The sequence below is a fragment of the Haliotis rubra genome, unplaced genomic scaffold (genome assembly GCF_003918875.1).
Source record: "Haliotis rubra isolate DU_JTF1 unplaced genomic scaffold, ASM391887v1 Scf647, whole genome shotgun sequence".
Classification (NCBI taxonomy): Eukaryota; Metazoa; Mollusca; class Gastropoda; order Lepetellida; family Haliotidae; genus Haliotis; species Haliotis rubra.
This window is the reverse complement of record NW_025767354.1, coordinates 191,450-215,483: the sequence shown is the minus strand read 5'-3', so window position 1 is coordinate 215,483 and position 24,034 is coordinate 191,450. Positions and strand designations below refer to the sequence as shown.

The window sequence follows — 24,034 nt, the reverse complement described above, 5'->3', positions numbered from 1 at the left end:
ATAGAATCCGGACATTACGAATTCACGCAGCTCTGAATCGCAATTTGCAGTCACAACTGATTGAACTTTCTTCAGTAAGCTGATTTAGGTGAGTTATTTATATCACTGTTGGCGTCCTTGTACATATCACTAATTAGGCCTGGGTCAAATCCTGGCTTCCATTTGTTTATTGGCTTTTCCCTTGTTAAATGCCACCATTTTTTTCTCATCATCCATGCCTGGAAAAAGAATCCCCTGGCTTCCACTTGTTCATCCACGTTACGAATTTAGTGCTAATTAACTACTGGCTTCCCTTGTTATCTTATCACTCTTATTTTTTCATGTACACATGTAGCTGTCTGTTTCCTAGTCTTTATAAAGCGAAATAGAAAGCCTATCAAAACAATTAAAATTCCTAAAGTGGCAAAGCAAATACCAAAATTCAAATTCTAAACTAAAACACCTACTAAAAACACTAAAAAAACTACCAAAATAAAATAAAAAACATTGACAGGGCGATAACCTAACTACAAACAGGTCACTCAAAATTAAATTCCCATCTACATAAACACTACCAAACAGACAAATGCACACACTGCAACGAAACAGAAACGCCAGAACACGTCCTACTACACTGCACACACCATCTTGCGACTGTCATGGTCGCACACATTTTGCAATTGTTTTTGACAGTCAAACACACTCGCAAACCCCTTTGCAGCTGATGGAGAGTAATTGCGATCAAAAGTCCATGTTTGAAACCGCACTGAGACTAACTTTCGACCTTATTGCGAGTCTGTAAGTGATGACGAGCAGAGGCCAATTTTCGGTCGTAACTCGGTCGCAAGACCGGTGTAACCGGGCAGTTAGTGTCTACTGTCGGAATATATCCATAATTATTGAGCAGGAAAAGCAAAATGCAAGTGGAAATGTACGTCAAGACTTAATACATTGTAAAACATAGAACAAGTGTCATGAGGCCCGATACAAAACCAACACATGAGACAAATGCAAAATATCATGGAGCACCGTCCATCACAATGTAGTTTCTGAAGGCTATGACCTTAGTGATTTGGCCGATTACTGATTTACAAATACAAGTGTAGAACGCGTTTGAAATATTTACCTTTCCTCCCAATAGGATATATTCCTCCGCAAGAACCTACACCTGGTGGATAATCTAACATGCTCCCACCATCAGCAGATGTCACGGGGGTCGTATTATTCCCTGTATCATCTTTACCAAGGTCTCCAACATGTGGCCACAGCAAGTGGAAGTCCTTCGGGAAGCTAGGATTTCGGTAGATAACATCTCGTGGATGGTTTAAACATATTTATTCATTTACTCATGATGGGATTGGCAAACAAGCAATAAAACATGCTTATATCAATGCCGCTCCCTAACAATGATACAAATAGTAATAACAATAATGATAGTGACGTACACATGAGCTGGGTGCAAAACATAATGTGAATCTTCAAGGAACAATATTGACGATATAATGTGTTACAATTTGCAAACTTTCGTTGAAGGCAAATAAACTAGAAGCTGTTGTGATCTCAGTATAACAGCAAGGCACGGCATGTACAATACAACTAAGTTAAACAAATTGCGAGAATCTCCGGGAAGATATGATGTAGTTATGTACCGATTTTAGTAGTTCCAGATTTACCTGTTCTGATGAGACCGAATGACCGAATAAGATTGATGACAAATTACATCCTCTACTAAAGAAGTATGCATTTGATCTCATGTCGTTAAATATGGGACAGATGAGGAAGAAATCACACAGTTTCATTTAGGACTATCAGATATATGTCTTGAAAGCTTATCTCCATTTAAATCGCTACACCCAAGCCGAAGTCGGGAGTGGATTATCTGGCAAGATCTTGAACCATGGGAAAGATTAAAGTAGATTTCACTGGTGTTGTGTTCTTTTAGTTTGTTTTTGAATTCCCCAAGAGTATTGGCATTTACGATATCAGGAGGGAGAGAGTTCCAGATGTTTACCGTGTTAGGGATAAATGACCTGGAGTACGTCCACTTACAGATGATACATTTCCTGGAACTAAACTAGACAAATAATCTGGAACTAGTTTGTGAACCATTTTGTAAAATATGTATAATTTTTGACGGCGTCTTCTATTTTCAAGTGAGGAAATATTTGTCTCAGAATATAGTTTGTTATGACTTGTGCCGCGAACTGCTCCGCAGATAGTTCTTATAGCGTCTAGATTTAATTTCTCTAGAAGAAGCGTTTGCTCTTTAGTGCAATTATCCCATACATGACACGCCTAGTCAAATATTGGTAAAATAAATGATTTGTACATTGTCAGCAGCATTTTCCTGTTGTAGCGATATTTAAAACTTCGTAGGCAGTTTATCATTGGACTGACTTTTTTTATGACATTTTCAATTTGACTATGCCACATACAATCTTGTTGAAGAGTGAGTGAGTGAGTTAATATTTAACGTGACATCGGCAATATTGCAGCCGTATCGCGACGAAAACAAGCCATACAATAGAAAGTAGAAACATTTTGAAGATTAAAACCTGTCGACGATGGACGGTAAAAAGACTAGAGAATCACAGTTATAAATATAAAACTAGCGCAAAGTTAAAATATTCCAATTAATGAAGACAATACAATATAAAATACGGGCTATAGATCGCCAACAACTGAAGGTAGATCACCATACTAAGGCCCATGGGGACTTACATTACTTTTGCTACCTGCATGGACCCTAGCTGGATTTACACCATCCCTTCAGCCATTGGCGTTGATGGTGAGATTTAGCCATACATTAAAAACACAAAAATACTACGATTAAAAACCTGGTACACTTAAATTGACTTGAAATGTTTTGGGACTTACGTACCCTCGCAGGAGGACATTAATTTTACGCTACTTCAACCCCCTTTGAGGGTACAGCCACTAACAATCTCAGTTACTAATTCAAACTACCAATAATAAAGTATATATCTATTTACAAATCACTTAACAAATCTAATTCTTTTTAAAATGCAATAATTAAATGAGAACTGACATTATTAAAAAGATCCTGCATAGTGTTTACTTTGAAATAGTTATCCCTTGTGATGGAATATTCAATGCAGTCAAGCAAGACATGCTTGACTGTGATTCTTTCATCACAAGGGATGCAAAATGGAGGATCTTCGCCTTTCAATAAATATCCATGAGTATATCTAGTATGGCCAATGCGACATCGCCGCATAATGACCTCTTCGAATCTGGACTGACAACCCATGTAGGTGTAACCAATGTAGGGTTTTATTGCATGTAATTTATTAATACCTACTTGGGTGTTCCACTTCTTCTGCATCAGATCACGGATGTAGGTTCTAATGCTAGCTTTGTAATCCGAATATGGGATAAGAAGTGGTGTCACAGACGTGTTGATTGCTGCCTTAGCAGCAAGATCAGCCATGGTGTTCCAAGAAATGCCAACGTGGGTGGGTAACCAACAAAAGACGATGTCGCATTGGCCAGTAGCAAGTTCATTGTACAATTCAATAATTTCTAATAAAAGTGGATGTTTGCAAGAAAGACTTTTAAAAGCCTGATGACACGAAAGAGAATCAGAAAAGATGATATGATGTTTATATTTAGGGTGTTTATTATTATATTGAAGAGCTGTTAATATGGCGTTAGCTTCTGCTGTGAAAATAGAGCTGTTACATGGTAATTGAAAAGATATTGTTCGGGATCCAATGACAGTGGCACATGCAACCGCGCCATCATCCTTGGACCCATCTGTAAATAAGGATTTGTATGTATTATATTTATTTCGTAATTGACTAAATTCTTGTTTATACTGTAATTCATTTGTTTCTGATTTTTTAAATGTAGTTAATGTTAGGTCAACTTGTGGACTAACCAATTGCCAAGGCGGAGAAGAAAGAAGACGAGAGGGAGCTATATTTTCCAGCTCAATGCCAGCAGCAGAAAGGAATGGTTTAATTCTGAAACCAAGTGGCGGAACAAGAGAAGACTTTTTATTGTACAAATCCTCATAAAGAGGATTGAAAACACAGTTAAATGCAGGATTAGACTTGTTAGAGTATAGTTTTGTTATATATTGTAAAGTTAATTTAATACGGCGTTGTGTAAGAGATGGCTCATCAGCCTCAACGTAAAGACTGTCAACAAGAAGGTTCTGATGGACCCAAGACAAAGTCTTAGACCTTGGTGGTGGACAGAATCTAATAGTTTTAGGTTACTTTTGTAGGCTCAACAATAAACGATGGAGCCATAATCAAGTTTCGATCGCACCAATGATCGATATAGATGTAGGAGGGTAGCTTGATCCCCTCCCCACTTTGAATGAGAAACTACTTTCAATAAGTCAAGTGCCTTCAGGCATTTATTTTTCAAGGATTTGATATGCGGAAGAAAAGTTAAATGGGAGTCAAAAGTTAGACCCAAGAACTTGGCCTCTTTGACAACTTTGATTGAAGTGCCATTTAAGTTAGTTCTGGGTCCTTGTGTGGCTTATATTTTCTACAGAAGTGTATACAATTAGTTTTTGACTTAGAAAATTTATAGGCGTTTTAAAGACACCATTTATTTATTTTGTTTAAACACAATTGCAGTTGCCGTTCAATAGTATGCATATTTTTACCGCGACAAGAAATATTGAAATCATCCCCAAACAGCGACCCATCGATTGAATCATTTAAAACCTTGGACAAACTATTTATCTTGATACTAAAAAGTGTGACAGACAAAATGCTGCCTTGTGGAACACCCTGATCCTGATTGTAATGATCAGACAGGGTAGAACCCACGCGGACTTGAAATTGCCTGTCAGTTAAAAATTTGGATATGAATTGAAGCAAATGGCCTCGCAATCCAAAATCGTGTAAATCTCTTAAAATCCCATGTTTCCAAGTAGTGTCATAGGCTTTTTCTAAATCGAAAAAGATCGACACTGCATGCTGTTTTTGAATAAAGGCATTTTTAACAGGATTCTAAACGCACTAAATGATCGATAGTACTTCTGTTTTTACGGAAACCACATTGAATATCCTTTATAAGATTATTGGTTTCCAAGTACCAAACAAGTCGATTATTTATCATGCGTTCCATGGTCTTGCAAACACAGTTAGTTAGTGAAATCGGTCGATAATTCGAAAGATCAATATGGTCACGTCCAGGTTTAGGGATGGGAACAATAATAGCATCGCGCCATGATGAAGGAAAGTTTCCAGATGTCCAAATATCATCAAAAACATTTAAAAGGGTCTCTAAACATGAGTCCGGTAAGTGCTTCAGAAGCGTTATCAGCCCCTGTAGCAGTATCATGAGCCTGGTCAAGAGCAGTGTGAAGCTCATGAATAGAAAATAGTTCATTGTAATCTTCCCAATTATCTGAATTGAAACTAATAGTTTTCTTTTCCTGTTGTTTTTTATAATTTTGGAATTGAGGTATATATTTCGATGAGGAAGAGTGTTTGGCCAAAGTTTCTCCAAGTTTATTTGCAATATCAGATTTACTAGTTAATAATTCGTCTCAATCTGTAAGATGCTTAATGCTCGATTGAGCGCCCTTACCTTTTATTTTCTGGATCATATTCCATACCTTTGATATCAGCGTTCGTGAATTTATTTTTGATACATAATTTCGCCAGGACTGACGTTTACTTTGCTTGAAGGTACGCCGTGCCTTAGCATTTAAAATGTTTAATTTATTCAAATTATGGACCATAGGATGGCGACGGAAATAGTGCTCAGCCTTCTTCCGTCCTTCCTGGCTTGTTTGCAGTTATCATTAAACCATGGTTTACGAATGTGTGGATTTGTAGAGGACTTAGGAATGCATTCATCGGTTCTTCAGCTCATCAGAGAATAGTTGTAAAGGGTCAGAAACGGCAATAAACAGATCAGGTTTGAATTTAGTAGAAGCAAGCATTTGAAATAAAGACCAGTTGGCCTTAGTAAAGTTCCATCTTGTTGTTATTAGAAATGAAATCTTCTAAAAGCTTCCCCTTAGCATTTATCTGAGCACTACCCCAAAGTGGGTTGTGTCCGTTTAAATCGCCCATAATAACACAGGGCTTGGGGAGTTGATCATAGAGAACTTGAAGTTCAGACTGTTGTATAGAAGAAGATGGTGGAAGATACAGTGAACACAATGTAAAAGCAATGTGCAAAGTTACACGGACATCAAAAGCTTGAAGCGGAGTAGTAAGATGGACAGGGCTAAGGATTAAACTACGTTTCAGTAAGAGAGAGGAACCTCCAGTCGCTTTAGCTCCAGGAGGGGAAAATACATTGTAGGAAGTATAGCCTCTTACGTCAACTGTATCCGTGTTTTTGTAGAATGTTTCTTGTAAACAGATAGCCGATGGTTGGAAATCTTGAAGTAATAGTTGTAAATCATTTAAATTATTCCTAAGACCTCTACAGTTCCATTGTATTAAGGGATTGGTAGTCATTTAAGGTGGAGTTATGGGAGACCGTTCACGGTCTTTTTTCTTCGGAGAATGACTCCGGTAGCGGGTGCTCTGAGGAGAGGACACATCCATGTCGTCCAACACCCCAAACTTATTAAACAGAAAACAAGGGTTTTTCTGAGCTTTGGGTACACGGCCAGATTGCTCTTTTGGCTTTGAGTAATTTACATTTGCATTTTGTTTCTTTTCATTGGAACGAGTAGTTGTTGTCTGAGATGAAGATGTCTGCTGAGAGGGTCTGTTCCGGATTGTAGTAGACAGTAAAGTTGGAGCAGATGACTCAGTCCAAGTGTAATCAGTCTGGCAACTTACTGAAGTAAATGAAATAGTTTTAGGAGTTGATGATGAGGCAGAAACAGCAGTTGCATATGATGGCCCTTGTTTTTCTTGAGCGAGAACCACTTTCTTCGCATCGAGGAAAGATATGTTACGCTCATGTTTGATGCGTGAAATTTTTGATTGTAGTTTCCACGTTGGGCAATCTTTGGAAGATGAGGGGTGGTTTCCAGAACAGTTTACACAGGAAGGAGATTTGTTACATTGTGAGCTATTGTCACATTTCCCACCACATCTATGACAGGCAGCTGGGTTTCGGCATGATTTCGAGCCATGTCCATACTTTTGACAACTGTAACATCTAAGGGGATTTGGTATAAAAGCATCTACCCTTAATTTGCAATAGCCTGTTTTGAGTGAGTCCGGGCGTGTTGGGACACAGAAGGTGAACAAATACGTATTCGTCTTTATAACTTCATTGTCTTTTCTGGAAGTGAATCTCTTTACATCGATAACACCCTGTGAGTGAACTTCTGAAATAATGTCGCACACATTCATGTCTGAGAGGCATCGTCCAAAATCGCGGACAATACCTTTACTGCTGTTTAAGATTCTGTGAGGGGACACCTGCACAGGAACATTTGCCAGGGATTTGGTAGAAAGTAAAATTTGAAATTGGATCTGTTTTTTACATTCTATAAGTAGATGTCCAGATCGAAGCTTTTTCACCTCTTTTACAACTCCTGCAAATCCTTCAATGCCTTTTGCTATGGCAAATGGATTCAAATGTAGAAGATTGCCAACCGGGGAAGACATTACAAGAAATCGTGCCCAATGGTCAAGGTTGACAGCTGAGACGATATCATCATCCGAAGAACACGAATCATCTGATTCGTGCAAGCGTTTTTTTTTGTGGGGGTGCCATGTTAGAAATATATATGATTCACCCTCCTAGCTCCCCACCCACCATGGAACGTCAACAAGGACGATGCCTCACGTCTGTGGATCTCCAACAGACGGCACCAAGGATACTAGGAGGGTATACTCAAGCAGAAAATATCTTGAAAAGATACATCCTACCAGATTGGCCCATGAGCCACCGCCTTCTGGGCATTATGACTCTAGGCAGAATACAAAAATAGAAAATGTATACATGTATTTCAAAATTCAAATTGTATATTTCAAGAGAAATATTACTTGGCTAAGACCACTGACAAAATATTTTAGAAGTTTTAACAATTTGTGTAACAAAATAATGCTCAGGGATCGGCAAAGGAACACTGTTCCTGGAACCAGTGCCCTCAACCACCAGACTCCCTTCCTCCACCGACACAGGGGCGCAACCCACGGCAAACCGGTTGGTGGACCAAATATACCCCCGGGTCAACGGGGGGTCGAAGAGCTCTTAGCGTGACCCAGCACCCACCACGAGGAGGTGACTCTTCACGGGCTATTCCCAAATGTTTGTGAGATGTGACGTCGTTTATGTTAGTGTTATCCATCGATAAGACTGGTTTGATATTCTGAATGTGTTTACGGGTAAATTGAATAGAGACCGTTTTAATTGGATTAAAATCAACTTGCCATTTTTTAGCCCAGTCTGATATTACAGATAAATCATTATTCAGACAGTTGTGCTGCTACATTTGGATCGTTCATTACTACATAGAGCGAAGTGTCATCAGCAAACAGACGTATATTACTGTCAATGCCATCGACAATATCGTTGATATAAACTAAGAATAATAGCGGTCCTAAGACGGAACCTTGTGGTACGCCAGTTGTAACTGGTTTTAATTCGGAACGCTGTCTTCTATCGTCGAGGTAACTTTTAAACCATAAAAGTAGTTTGCCACAAATACCGTAAGCTTTCAATTTCTGGATGATTCCTCGGTGCCATACTTTATCGAATGCTTTGCTTATGTCGCAAACAACTGCTCTTATTTCCTTCCCTTTATCTAATTCTTTAGCAATAAAATCATAAAGGTAAGTCAATTGGTAAGATGGTGAATCTCCAGGGGTAAACCAGGACTGAAGATTTGTTAGTAAGTTATTGTCTCTGAGATAATTAAATACATATTTAAAAACACATTTTTCAAAAACTTTGGCTAAACAACTAGTTAGTGCTACAGGTCTGTAGTTGTTACATTCATATATACTACCTTTCTTATGAATTGGTATTACTGAAGCCATTTTCCAAATGTCTGGAAATACTGAGAGTTATTAAGAGTGGAATTAAACAATTTAGATAATGGGTCGGATATTACCAGAGCGCTGAGTTTTAATACTCGATTACCGATACCGTCATGCCAGGTTGCTTTAGTGACATCAACAGAAAGTAAAATATCTTCACCTTCATTGGAGCTCAATGTGATGGAGGATAATCTCTGATCCGTTTTTATCATTAATTCTGGTAGGTTTTGGTCAGGACTTTTTACAGTAGCCTGAACGCAAAAGTCATTATTCATAATTGTTACGATATCACCAAGATCATCGTATACTAAATCCCCATGTGCAATTGGAGGAAATATTGTATTATTCCCGGTGCATTTCAAGTAGTTTTTGACTAAGCGCCACCAATGCTTACTACCGTACGAGTCGTTTATCTTTCTATCGAATTTAGAGACATAATTTTTCTTTGCTGTGCGCACAGCTGCTACAACTCTATTTCGGAGTTTACGAGAGTTAGCCTAATCGGAGGGTCGGTTCGCGTTTTAGCGATTTTGTGTACACGGTTACGTTTTCGTATCAAACTACGCACTTCGCCAGACATCCATAACGGATCATTGGGTCTAATAGTAATTGTTGTTAGGTATATTTTTAGCACAAACCTCTAAGAAAGACTTAGAGAACGAGTTTGCTGTTTCATCAATTGTGTCAGATGACAAGATATATTGCCAAGGAACTGCTTTCAATAAGGTTGTCTTTATCAATTTTGTTGTAATTATAAAATACTGTTCGGAATATTGTCCTTAAAGGTTACGAAAATCGGACAATGGTTGGTACATATTGGATCAGACACGCCTGAACATAACGCGCTATCAACATTCGATTCAAACAACAAGTCAATCAATGTTCTAGAAGTGGGTGTGATCCTAATAGGTTCGGTAATGAGCTGTTTCAACCCGTACATTGCCTTTAAGATTTCGATTTTAAAATTATTTTCATTTAGTATATCAAGGTTAAAATCACCCGCTATAATAGTTTGCATATTTAAGGACATGGCATTGCATATTGATTGATCTATTAACTCCCAATAGGCTTCGCTTTTATCTGCGCGATAAATGGTTCCAATTAAGTATTTTTTGGTTTTACATATGATTTGTATCCATTTTGCTTCTTGTCCTGGTATTGATAGGTGATCCATATCGTTAACGTAGAAATTATTTTTAACATATATAGCTACACCCCCACCCCGCTTGGGCGGTCAGTACGGTAAGGCGCATGAAAATTTGGAATCGAAATATCACTCTGAGGAATACCGCTATGTAGCCAGGTTTCTGTCACACAAATTACATCATATGAAGAGAGATCGGACGAGAGTAAGTCTACTTTATCCTTCAGACTCCTTACATTTAAATGAACAATCTTCAGATTACTGTCTTTGCAAGGGCCCGGATTTGTATGAATATCGCTACAGCATAGTAATAAAATTGAAATGTAAATGAAGATGGGAGTTTTTAGTTTGTCTATACAGACAGACGAATATAATATAGGTAATAAGAGAAATGAGCAACGTGCCTTGCTGGAGATATGCAAGTGAAATAATCCAACCGCCCGCCTGTACTGAGCTATATCAACCGGCATCTGGCATAAGTAAAAAGTAAATATACATAGGGACGGTTGGGAAGCGTAGGTAAATGTTTTTGCCAGCATTTGTTTCATTGTAAAATGACATACAGTACAACATAAGCAGAGACAAATAACATACTAAGTAAACAAAAAATTCCTTGTTGAAGTTGTAATGCGCACAAATTATATTTATAAAAGTAACACAAACAAAAAGTGAAAAGATAAAAAAGCAGAGAAATAATATAATCTGCATAAGAGGAATGTTTTGGTGGGATAGGATTCAGAATAGGTGCGAGTTAGTGACCGCGTCAAGTGAGTTGAGAACGCGGCGTGTATAGCAAGATGCTCGTGCATGTGTGTCCGCTGACTAGGGGAAGTGTTGTGTAACATGGCAATCATGTCGGATATATCGTTGGATAAATTACTGTGATTTTACTAAAAATGTGACTACTTGTGTGAGATTGTGTCAATTGTAACAGTGTAGATGGTTATATTTGTTTTGTTAGATTATTTGACAGGTTATTGTGATGAAGCCTTAAAGGGAAAATTCCAATTTATGTAGGAAAGATAAAATATATATGCGGTTATGTAATATCAATCTTAGAGATAAAACGATATAAACAAAAATACTGACTGAAGTTGGGTAATTAGAAATGTTTAGATTTATAGTTGTGTATGAGTGAGTGAGTGAATTTAGTTTTACGCCGCACTCAGCAATATTCCAGCCATATGGCGGCGGTCTGTAAATAATCGAGTTTGCTGAAGACCTATTCTACCCTGGATCTTCACGGGTCATTTGTGTATGAATTACTGTGATTCAATTTTACTGATAAAGGTAATACTTGTCTAGGATTGTATCATTTGTAAAAGTTGATGGCTATATTTGTTATGTTAGAGTATTTGACCAAAATTTGACCAGATTTATGTGAATAACAACATAAATAGAACATAACCCGATTTGAAAGGATACAATATAAATTATTTTAAACAATACCCTATTTCGTCGTTCACTATCAAATGCAATAACACATATTTGTGGTACATTTGGCCGTTGAAGTTACTGGTACCAATATGGTTCAAATGAAGATACACAGATCAATAGGAAAATATGAAATATACTTCAGCTGTGCATGGATAATCAAATGTAATCGCGTGAATATAATGTTGGTTGCTAGAGGTGGTAGCAAGAAATGATTCCAAGAGCTTTGTAATAATGTAAGTTATCAGTACTAAAGTAATATTGGTGAAAACTAGAAATTGTTTACAGCATATGTACTTGCTATTAAACTAACTCAGTTGAGATAGTTTCAAAAATACAAACACGAGATGCCCTATGTAGTATCTCGAGTGCAAAGTGTTCGCATTTTCAAAGGGAGGGAGACAGCAGTAACTGAAGAAAACAACATCCAAGTATATACAAGATTTTACCTTTTCACGTGATAGGCAGGTATGTAGTAACAATTTCTTGTTTGGAAAAGATACATACATACAACGTGCAGAAGGCATATCACCGTCGAGATCTGTTTACATGTTTTGTCAAGAGTCACATTGTTATTAATGTCACACAGTGTTAATGAGACAGCACTTCGAGGTAATGTGAATCAATTCACTTTCTCCTGGCTAAGATTGATGGTCATCTCCAGCCCTGTAGCTTCTAATATTGACTGAAATTGGGTGGCATTTGCAGCCTTTTTAACTGAACCATCTTTAAGCTTTATCAGCACCACCCCGCCCGTGACCCAGGCTGAGTCGAACCGACCCACGGACACCAATCGTCTGGACTGTCTGGCGAGATCGGCTCGCGGTTTAGTCAAGTCTTCATTGATGAAGATACGCAGACTTGATTTGTCTGACCTCAGAAATTTCAACTTAGAGCGATTCTTTAGAAAGGCTCGCTGTATCGTGTTCCTCACGAACCGTACTAGAATGGGTCTAGGAGCGTCCTGAGACGTGATCGGGCGGCGAGGCACCCTATGGCTGATATCTATGTCGTTTGCGACAACATTAAGTCCGATAGATTTGGCGATTTTAAGAACATGATCGTTGGTATCCTCACCCTGTTCTTCTGATATCCCCGATATCCGGATGTTATTGCGGCGGGAGAACTGTTCACTCCGATCAAGGCGCTCGCTGAGGGTCCTAATCTCGTCGTTTTTCTCGTCTAACGATGATTGCCGAGTGGATACGGTTGATTCTTGCCAACATTTGTTTCATTGTAAAATGATATACAGTACAACATAAGCAGAGACAATTAGCATACTAAGTAAACAAAAAATTCCTTGTTGAAGTTGTAATGCGCACAAATTATATTTATACAAGCAACACAAACAAAAAGTGAAAAGATAAAAAAGCAGAGAAATAATATAATCTGCATAAGAGGAATGTTTTGGTGGGATAGGATTCAGAATAGGTGAAAGTTAGCGACCGCGTCGAGTAGGAGTTGAGAACGCGGCGTGTATAGCAAGATGCTCGTGTATGTGTCTCCGGTGACTTGGGGAGGTGTTGTGTAACATAGCAATCATGTCGGATATATCGTTGGATAAATTACTGTGATTTTACTAAAAATGTGAGTACTTGTGTGAGATTGTGTCAATTGTAACAGTGTAGATGGCTATATTTGTTATGTTAGATTATTTGACAGGTTGTTGTGATGAAGCATTAAAGGGAGAATTACAGTTTATGTAGGTATCATAAAATATATATGTGGTTATGTAATATCAATCTTAGAGATTAAACCATATAAACAAAAATAATGACTGAATTTGGGTAATTAGAAATGTTTAGATGTATATTTATGTATGAATTACTGTGATTGAATTTTACTGAAAAAATTAATACTTGTCTTCACGGGTCATTTGTGTAGGATTTGTATCATTTGTAAAAGTTGATGGCTATATTTGTTATGTTAGAGTATTTGACCAAAATTTGACCAGATTTATGTGAATAACAGCATTAATAGAACAAAACCCGATTTGAAAAGATACAATATAAATTATTTTAAACAATACCATATTTCGTATTTCACTATCAAATGCAATAACTCATATTTGTGGTACATTTTGGCCGTTGAAGTTACTGGTACCAATATGGTTCAAATGAAGATACACCATGAAAACATATCAATATGAAAATATGAAATATACTTCAGCTATGTGCATGGTGGTAGCAAGAAATGATTCCAAGAGCTTTGTAATAATGTAAGTTATCAATACTAAAGTAATATTTGTGAAAACTAGGACTTGTTTACAGCATATGTACTTGCTATTAAACTAACTCAGTTGAGATAGTTTCAAAAAAATACAAACATGAGATGCCCTATGTAGTATCTCGAGTGCAAATTGTTCGCATTTTCAAAGGGAGGGAGACTAAAACAGCAGTAAATGAAGAAAACAACATCCAAGTATATACAAGATTTGACCTTTTCACGTGATAGGCAGGTATGTGGTAACAATTTCTTGTTTGGAAAAGATACATACATACAACCTGCAGAAGGCATATCACCGTAGCCATCTGTTTACATGTTTTGTCAAGAGTCACATTGTTATTAATGTCACACAGTGTTAATGAGACAGCACTTGGAGGTAATGTGAATCAATTCACTTTCTCCTGGCTAAGATTGATGGTCATCTCCAGCCCTGTAGCTTCTAATATTGACTGAAATTGGGTGGCATTTGCTGCCTTTTTTACTGAACCATCTTTAAGCGTTATCAGCACCACCCCGCCCGTGACCCAGGCTGAGTCGAACCGACCCTCGGACACCAATCGCCTGGACTGTCTGGCGAGATCGGCTCGCGGTTTAGTCAAGTCTTCATTGATGAAGATACGCAGAGTTGATTTGTCTGACCTCAGAAATTTCAACTTAGAGCGATTCTTTAAAAAGGCTCGCTATGTCGCGTTCCTCACGAACCGTACTAGAATGGGTCTAGGAGTGTCCTGAGACGTGATCGGGCGGCGAGGCACCCTATGGCTGCTATCTATGTCTTTGCGACAACATTAAGTCCGATAGATTTGGCGATTTTAAGAACATGATCGCTGGTATCCTCACCCTGTTCTTCCGATATCCCCGATATCCGGATGTTATTGCTGCGGGAGAACTGTTCACTCCGATCAAGGCGCTCGCTGAGGGTCCTAATCTCGTCGTTTTTCTCGTCTAACGATGATTGCCGAGTGGATACGGTTGATTCCAGGGCTTTGTTCTTGGACATTAACGCCTCCATTTCCTGTCTGAACATAGGCCTGATAATCTCTGTAACGGTGCTGCATATTACAGTCATAACATCCTTACTCTGGAGCACTTTCAAGAGCTTTTCATGAAACTTATCCTCACCAGCATGGTCCTCACTGTCACTACCCGTATCTTCCATCATGACTTACGTGTCCGACTGTCGAAACTTAAATTACACTGCCGTTTAACGTCCTCAGAATCTGGTGTTGACAATTCGGAACGTATACGTTTCCCTGCAGGTGTTTTCTTCATACGGACAATTTTCAGCTGGTGTTTATCGAATATCAATTTAAACAGAATTTGGAAGGCAGTGTTAGAAGTGGACACTGAAAAGTAGTTCACACCGCGTACTGTATCACATTAAATCATGGGCGATAATACACTCGAGAATGTTCAGAATTCAATCCGTCGTGTATCTCAAGTTTAATATGCCATCTATTCACAAAACTGCATTTGCTGGCTAGATAAAGTTATTTGGCACACATACCATTCATCTGCGGTCGCAATATATGAGCAGAGTTCCACCAGAGTTGAAAAGTTTACATCACAACACAGGAGCTCGTTTCGTTGCGTCCGGCCATCGTGACGTCACCGGAATCTCGTGGATCTACAAATCATGTCAGTTATATATATGTATATGTAGATATATATATGTATGTAGATATATATATATATATATATGTGTGTGTGTTGAGCCCTTTGCTGTTTTCGTTATATATAAACGAATTGATATATACTCTTGAGATAGTGGTCACAGAGGGATACAGCTATTCCCGCCCGGAATATATAGAACATCTCATTTTACTTCTTGCGGATAATATAATACTCTTTTCAGATACAGTTATTGGTCTACAAAGACACCTCGATACGTTGAATGTTTATTGCAGAAAATGGAAATTGCAAGTAAACTAATATTGTCGTGTTTAGAAAACATGGTGGTCTACGAAAATTTGAAAACTGGTACTTTGGTAATGATTTAGTTAAAATAGTTCCACAATATAAATATCTTGGGGTTTTGTTTACATATAACCTAAGCATGCAAAAATCTGTCCAAAGTGTTTGTATTAAGGGTAAAGCTGCAATATATGAGTTACTGAGGTCAATGAAATCGCTAGGCAATCTATCCTACGAGCTGTACTTTTAAATATTCGATACGAAGATAAAACGTATTTGTATGTACGGCGCAGAATTGTGGGGATTTCAAAAGTTTGAAGTCTTAGAACGAATACAAATTTAAACAACAGCCTGTAAAAGATTCTTAGGAGTACCGCGTAATACACCAATGTAATGGCTACTGGTGAATGTGGTAGATTCCCAATTCATGTAGGAACATTTATTAGATGCATTAGCTATTGGCTATCATTACTACACATGATAGATAATAGACTTCCCAAAAAGCTTATAATATGATATTTTGTTTAGATATACAAAAAAGAGTTAGCTGGGTATCATTTATTAGAGAATCATTATTTAAGCTCGGGCTCGGATACGCACGGAGAATTCTATGTAAAACAGAATTTTGACTGCTCTTGCAAAAACATAATATATGTCATAACATGCACAGGCTACAATGGACAGTATATTGGTCAATCAGAAAATTGAAGAGCCCGGGTTCGTGTCCACAAACAACAAATAAAGTGTCCTGAAACCCGATGTATCCCACTGAGTGAACATCTAGATGTCTGTGCGAAAGGAAACGATGTTAAATTTACAATATTTCCTTTTTATCAAGTTCAAAATTCGGACAAAGTAAAACGAATTTTAAGAGAACACTACTTCATAGTCAAGTACAAACCAATGTTAAACCATTGCAAGCTGTGACCTTGTCGCTCTAGAATGTTTTCCCTATTATGACGTCACAATATATATGTAATGACGTCATACTTTAACCGCTACAATATCCCTGAAGAGTAAAGAACGAAACATGTTGGAGAAAAAGGCATTCTGTTTTTATTTATCTATGCAATATTTTTGACTGAAAACCTGTACTATTTTGGACATTTTGTGCTTATATATATATATATATATATATATATATATATATATATATATATATATACTTTAGGCCACGAGGCCTTGAATACCTTCTTCTTCTTGTTATATAGAGAATCTCACCCAAGTGTCTACTGATATCGAGGCCTTGAATGCGAATAAACTTCTTCTTCTTGTTATAAGCATATCCGAAACAAAACAATTACTTTTAGACCCAATGATCCATTATGGATGTCTGGTGAAGTGCATAGTTTGATACCAACACGTAACCGCAACCGTGTACACAAAGTCGCTAACCGACTCAGCCGACCCTCCGACTGTGGTTTCTTTGGTAAACTTCGGAATAAAGTTATATCGGCTGTTCGCACAGCAAAGAAAATTTATGTCTGTAAAACCAATAGTAAGATAAATGACTCGTACTGTAGTAATCATTGGCGGCGCTTTGGCAAAAACTACTTGAAATGCAACGACAGAAAGAAAATATTTCATCCTTTGGGGATTTCGTTCTTGATGATCTGGATGGTATCGTAACAATTATGAATGGTTATTTCTGCGATCAGGCTGCTGTAAAACCATCCTGACCAAAACCTACCAGAATCTGAGATAAAAAAACATCAGAGTTTATCCTCCATCACATTGAGTTCCAATGAAGTTAAAGATATTTTACTTTCCATTGATGTTACTAAAGCAACCGGGCATGTTGGTATCGGTAGTTGACAATTAAAACTCGGCGCCCTGGTAATATCTCAGACTCATTACGTAAATTGTTTACTTCCTCACTGAATAATTCAATATTTCCAGACGTTTGGAAATTGCTTCAGTAATACCAATTCATAAGTGAGTGAGTGAGTTTAGCGTCACTTCGGCAATATTTCAGCCATATCGTGACGAGAATTTGAATCTTAAGACTAAATACATAAAAAATAACCTGTCATCGATCGACAGTAGAATAACTAGATTATCACAGTTGAGTGACAAATAGTTGATTTGAAAGAATAGATAAATAACAACAACACATCTTAAAAATGGGATATAGATCGCCAGCAACTGAAGGTAGATCACCATACTAGGGACCATTGGGACTTACAGTGCTTTTGCTACCTGCATGGACCCAAGTTGGATTTACACCATCCCTTCAGCTGCTGGCGATTGTAGAAAACGTTCAGCCGAAGTTTAAAATAAAACAAATACTACGTTTAAAAATCTGGTAAGTTTAAATTTAACTTTGAATGTTTTTGGATTTACGTATCCTCTCAGGAGGACAATAATTTTACGAAACTTTAACCTCTTTTGAGAATACAGCCAACAATCGCAGTTGTTAATTTATACTACCATGTCCTATTCATAGGAAAAGGTAATATAAACGAATGTAACCAGTAGCACTGACTAGTTGTTACCCTAAAGTATACTGAGGGAAACAAATAAGGGATCACGTGAAAGCACAAGTGTTAATGTATTTTATTCCAGGTTTCTTCACAAACTTTGGACACCCGTGAAGAGCCACCTCCTCGTGGTGGGTGCTGGGTAACGCTAAGCGCTCTTCAATCCCCTCTCTGCTCACAAAACATTAAACACAAGTAAAGGCATCGTCAGAGACCGTGATCGATTGTTTGATGATATGTCAGAACTTTACATAGTGTCAGATGAGTAAATGAAGTACCTTGAAGGAGTCATTACAGTTAAGTACTATATACTGCCGTTTACTTGGTTGCTGCTTATCATCGCATTCACATTTGGGAGATGATGCCAATCACTGCATTATCTACTACACAAATGTTTTTTTTACAAACGGTAGTAGGAACTTCAAGACTGAGGAGCGGAGATTTAATCACCAAACAAAGATAATGAAGGCATCATTACTATATAATTAAAAACTCTGGCGCACATGAGTTGAATAAGGATTTACGTTACTCTCACCAGGAAGGCATAAACGTGGGCTGATCATACAATGACTGACTGACTGAGTTTGGTTTTACGCCGCTTAGGGATTTGAACCCGGGTCTTCGGCGTGACGAGCCAACGTTTTAACCACTAGACTACCCCACCGCCCGATCATACAATGAAGAAATATGTGAGGGCTACACTGTGAAGCAGAATAATACATTCAAACCTACCTTTCTGTTTTGATGTTCCTCTCAGTTGCCTTTGCCTATATATGGCAAGGATTTAAACACGCCTCTCTTAAATAGTCTTAATTTGGAGGCAGTACCATCACAGCTGCTATGTGATTATTTGATGAAAACGGCATGACAAGCCACAGAACACGAATATATATTATGCAATATGTAACATGTTGTTAACAGACCAGATAACGTGTATATTATATTTGCCTGAAATAATAATATATGATTACACGTTGTTGACGCATTGAAGGTCCAGTTGTACAATATGATTCCGAGCTACATGAAAAACATCCAATAGGTAGGCTGGACAAGCACAGCCACAATTATAGACATGATTATATGAACTAGAAGAGACAATTCCAATTAGTATGATTTATTTTTTTAGAAAGGAAAAGCTATTTAGGAAAGTACCATGTACCATAAAATCTCACCTACCACATGGCAACTGATCTTCATAATTACGGAGGCATTACTCTAATGTATGTACTCAGCAAGCTGTTTGAAAGTCTTTTACTCACCAAAATTGAACGATATTTCAATACTATGCCTGAGTATCCACACCATCTACAGCTTGGATTTCGAAAACTATTGCCGGGGGAAAAGACAGTCTGCTTGAGAACATAGCATACTAGAATGAAAGGCAATCTGTTGTCTACTGTGCTTTTTAGATAACTGTAAGACGTTTGATCATGTCTGGCTAAATGGCCTGCTTCTCAAGCTATTTGAGATGGGAATTACAGGTAAAACGTGGCGTCTATTGCATAATGTGTATTCATCTATGCAATCATATGTGACATTTTCAAGCTGTGAATCCGAGCTGTTCACAATCAGTCAAGACGTGGGCCAAGGACGTGTTCTGTCTGTCTGGCTTTTTACCGTGTTCTCATCTGTGAATTTAACTGCTCTGGATACGGCTTACGGTTACCCTTGTTACACTATCCAAGCCAATTCCTAGCTGACGATACAACGATTGCCTGCAACTCACCACATTTAGTGGCAACTGGTGCATGATGTAAGCAGATGCTTCTCTTCTCACGCTGCCAGTAAAATGTGCTATGTCCAGATCTGTACTGTGGACAGAGTAAACTCCGATACAAATCGTCAGTGACCTATGCTGGTGTACATCTAACATACAATGGAATGTCATTGGAACGCACTTTAGTTGCTTGTGAAAAGAATATCAATATATATCATAGCCATGGTATACTCTTTTGGGGATGACCCCTTATCACCTGTTCTAATATTAGAACGAGAAATACTACCTTGTGCACTCTATGGTTGCAACACCGGGGGACAACTCTCTCTTAGAGAATATGATTTGTTACAACTGTCCCAAAGATACTTCAGCTAAACGGTTCAAGGCTTAGCTAAGGATACCCCTTCACATATTGCCGTGTATTCATTGGCCGATTTGGGCAGTATACATGTGAGTCTAATAACGATAAACGATGCTTCTGCTCACCTGCCTTCAACATCTTCAGACTCGCAAAAAGTCTTGAAAATGAGGTCAGGCACTACGTTGATGCCTGCAATCCTTTCAGCAAGCCTCAATGGAACCAGCTGGTCACAGATAGAAATAGAAGCTTCGATATATCTACTCGAATCGACTGACTAGATCTCTCTATATACATGACTACTATGCAAGAGACTTCCCCTGAAATGTAATATGTAAAATTGTCCACATTCCATGTAAACCACTAGAATCGCGCGAATGTGCATGTGGTACAATTGTCTATGACCTTGTGAACCATGTTTATATTTTATGTTCCAAGAACATGACACGGAGTTTAGTATTAGTTTTAGTTTTACGACGCTCTCAGCAATATATGGAGGCTGTCTGAAAATAATAGAATCTGGACCAAACAATCGAGTGCATCGACGAACAGCATGAGCATCGATCTACGACAAGCATGGGTTCTTGAAGACCAATTCTAACCTGGATCTTTACGGATCAGTAAACTACAAGGGACAATGGCTACAGGGACAACAGACACTATATCATTCTACAGTTAAACAGCCTCATTTATCGCCCGTGGATGATACTGCAGTTTCATATTTTTACGGCAATATTACAATAGTGCATTGTCAATAGCTATTCGTCATAATGCTTTACAGTTATGACGTCACAACGCTAATACCTCTGTCACAATGGTATTAGACCTTGCTTGACTCGCGGAAAATTGATATGAGTTTCTATCAATTTTTGGTGGAGATTAATAAACAGAATACTAAAATCGCTTCCATAAACTACCATTTTTATTTGATAGACTTTCGATCGTTTGATACCGAATCATTAACTCGTTTAATAAAAATGGTATTACACGGAAGGTCGTTTAGTATCCTCTATATATACAATATGCTTCTTTCCTCCTTAGTTTGTGACACTTCACGAGACAAAAAATCAAAGTAGATAGTGGTGAACACTGTATTGGCATAATATGGACGGAAATACTCGGGCTACGTAGTAGGCAAAAAATCAGCGAAATATGTTATGATGGACACAATAATACTGAAAAAAACATAGTAGGCAAAAAGAGGTAGCAGAAACATGTTTGTTCAAAGTGAGAAAGACAATGTCAATCACGAAATGAAAAAGCTAAAACGTTTTATGCATTTGGCAGATTAAGCAGAAACAATATCAGTTTTGGAAAATGGTGATCACCAGCAAGCGATATAGAAAAGAAAAGTTGGCAAAAGAACTTGAGGCAGGGATAACACTGAAGAGGATGGTGAAAATAAAACTAATTTAGGACAGAATTAATGACACTTTGAGAAATATGTGAAAGACTTCTTCTTTCTTTAGAAGTAATTCGTGAAGTTCCTGAGAAAAGATGTGTTATTGATAATGCTTCTTTCAATTAATGTTCATTTTCAGTAACGTTTTGCCTGCTTTACAAAGAAGACGAATGGTTCGTTGTCTTTGCAATGTTGTATCCAGTCAAAATGCCTACCATTATAGTTTTGTTTTATAAACTTTTATTTTTTAAACACCCTTTTTTCATATTTCATCAGTGTTAAAAATATATTGTACTCTCCATGCAGACATGGTTCTCTGTAAGTCTTACACCAAACAAATTATACAAGGAACGAATTGTTTTGGGCACACAGGTGGTAATATATATTTTATTCTACCACCAATATGTAGCTGGTCTTGAAAATTGTTTCAACAAAATTATATGCGATCAAAAGGCGTCCACAAATTGTGACTAGTATGTTTGTTAACTTGGGAAGAAATTGTCCACATCCAATCATCAGCATCATAAACGTAACATATCTGCATTCCTCCTTCTAACTGAATTTCAAAGCACGAAATCTGTGTAAATAGAAATATATTGCCAGGTCAAGCAAGTGTACCACCAAATTCCTGTCTCAAAGTTTAACCATAATCCACAAATAATTGAAAGACGTGGTTCTTATAAACGCAACGAGTGAGTGAGTTTAAATTTAACGTCACCTCGGCAATATTTCAGCCATATAGTGACGAGAAATGTTTGACATCCACAATAAATTTAAGTTGCTAAAATAATCAGTCATCGCAGGACTGTAAAATAACCAGAGTATCACTAATAATAATAATAAGTCATCCTCTATAGCGCACAGTCTCCAAACACCAAGTGATTGCTCGCGGCGCTTAATCAGAATCTGATTCTTATTACCCCGGATAACCCAAGCTGCCTGCTAGGCGCTAGAAGGTTATAGTCACATGACTTTATCCAACCCGGTACCCATTTTCTGCTGGGTGAACAGAGGCAATTTTGAACAAACTCCCTTGCCTAAGTTGAGACCACATGAATCACATATGCTTCGTTTTCGGGCAGGCCTTAAGTCCTAGAAACTCTCAGGAGTCAAGCTGCCAAACGCGGTCACCCATCCAAGGACTGTCCGAGCTCGACGTTGCTTATCTTGCACTGATTTGTGACCTGAGCTCTGTGCACAGGACCACACGCCACCAGAAGATGGAGTCTAACACTAGCATCTACATGTACAACTATTTTATTTACGAAGACAATACAATATAAAAACGGGCTATAGGTCGCCAACAACTAACTGAAGGTAGATCACCATACTAGGGACTTACAGTACCTTTGCTACCTGCATGGACCCTAGATGGATTTACACCATCCCTTCAGCCGCTGGCGATTGTAGGAAAATTTAGCCGACAGTGAAAACAACAAAAATACAACGTTTTAAAAATCTATAAGTCTAAATTTAACTTTGAAGATTTTGGAACTTAACGTACCCACTCAGGGGAGATAATCATTTAACAATATCCATAAACGCCACGAATTTGTCTCAATGTTTGCAATGTCCAGAATGAATCATGGTCTTGTTTCATCTTTGTACACCATTATCCCACACCACAAACCATGGAATCTATACTATTTCTATACATTGTTGATACAAATTCCAGCATATGAATTTATAAAACAACAGAGAAAACTTTACAGCAGAGACCATAGAATACACCAGTCATATATCACAGCATACGAAAAAGCCTGACTGTTTTGGCTAACATTTACATATTTTCATAACAGTGTATTTCTGCGTTAAAGTATTATGACTGTGGATTAGAGCAAACAACTGTTTCAAAATAGGAACATTTAAAAAGTGACGGATTAATGTAGTAATGATACAGGCTAAAACAGTGTTAGCTGTCTTAAATGACTTCACATGGGAGCACCTTCTCCCTTTAAATCAACAAAAACGGCAAACATCGTGGCTAGGACGGGTGACTCTTGAAATACTTATGATCGGATATTATGCAGTTTTCCGGTTTGATTATCCCATTTTGACTGTCATCAGTGATGAACATATTGCCGAATAACTGGCATAGGGTCAATGTGACGGTGCTAAGTGTTGGTGACTGGTTCATCAGATTTTCTGTTGGTGTCAATAAATCCAGATAGGTATTGTAAGTATCCAGCGTCTCTAGTATGGTGATCTGCCTTCAGTTGTTGACGATATGGACTCCGTTTTCATATTGTATCACTTAGAGAATAATATTTTATGGTTACTTGCTAGTTTAAAATCTAAAACGCTGTGATATTCTTATTATTTTAGTGTCCATTGCTGACATGTTTTCAGATCGTTAAAGGTTGTTTTTATTAATCTGTAGGTTTCATGGTCATGATAGGGCTGAAATGTTGCCGATGTGATTTTAAAATCTA

General features: G+C 37.8%; 1 long non-coding RNA gene across 1 annotated transcript; it reads right to left on the bottom strand.

Annotated features, from left to right (window-relative positions):
- Positions 1 to 405: 405 nt before the first annotated feature.
- LOC124257004 lies at positions 406 to 22,431 on the bottom strand. The gene is made up of 5 exons (XR_006893159.1): positions 22,420 to 22,431; positions 22,273 to 22,278; positions 4,729 to 4,734; positions 555 to 626; positions 406 to 442 (listed from the first exon to the last, which is right to left on the bottom strand). It is a non-coding gene; the product is annotated as an uncharacterized LOC124257004 (long non-coding RNA).
- Between the last annotated feature and the right edge of the window lie 1,603 nt (positions 22,432 to 24,034).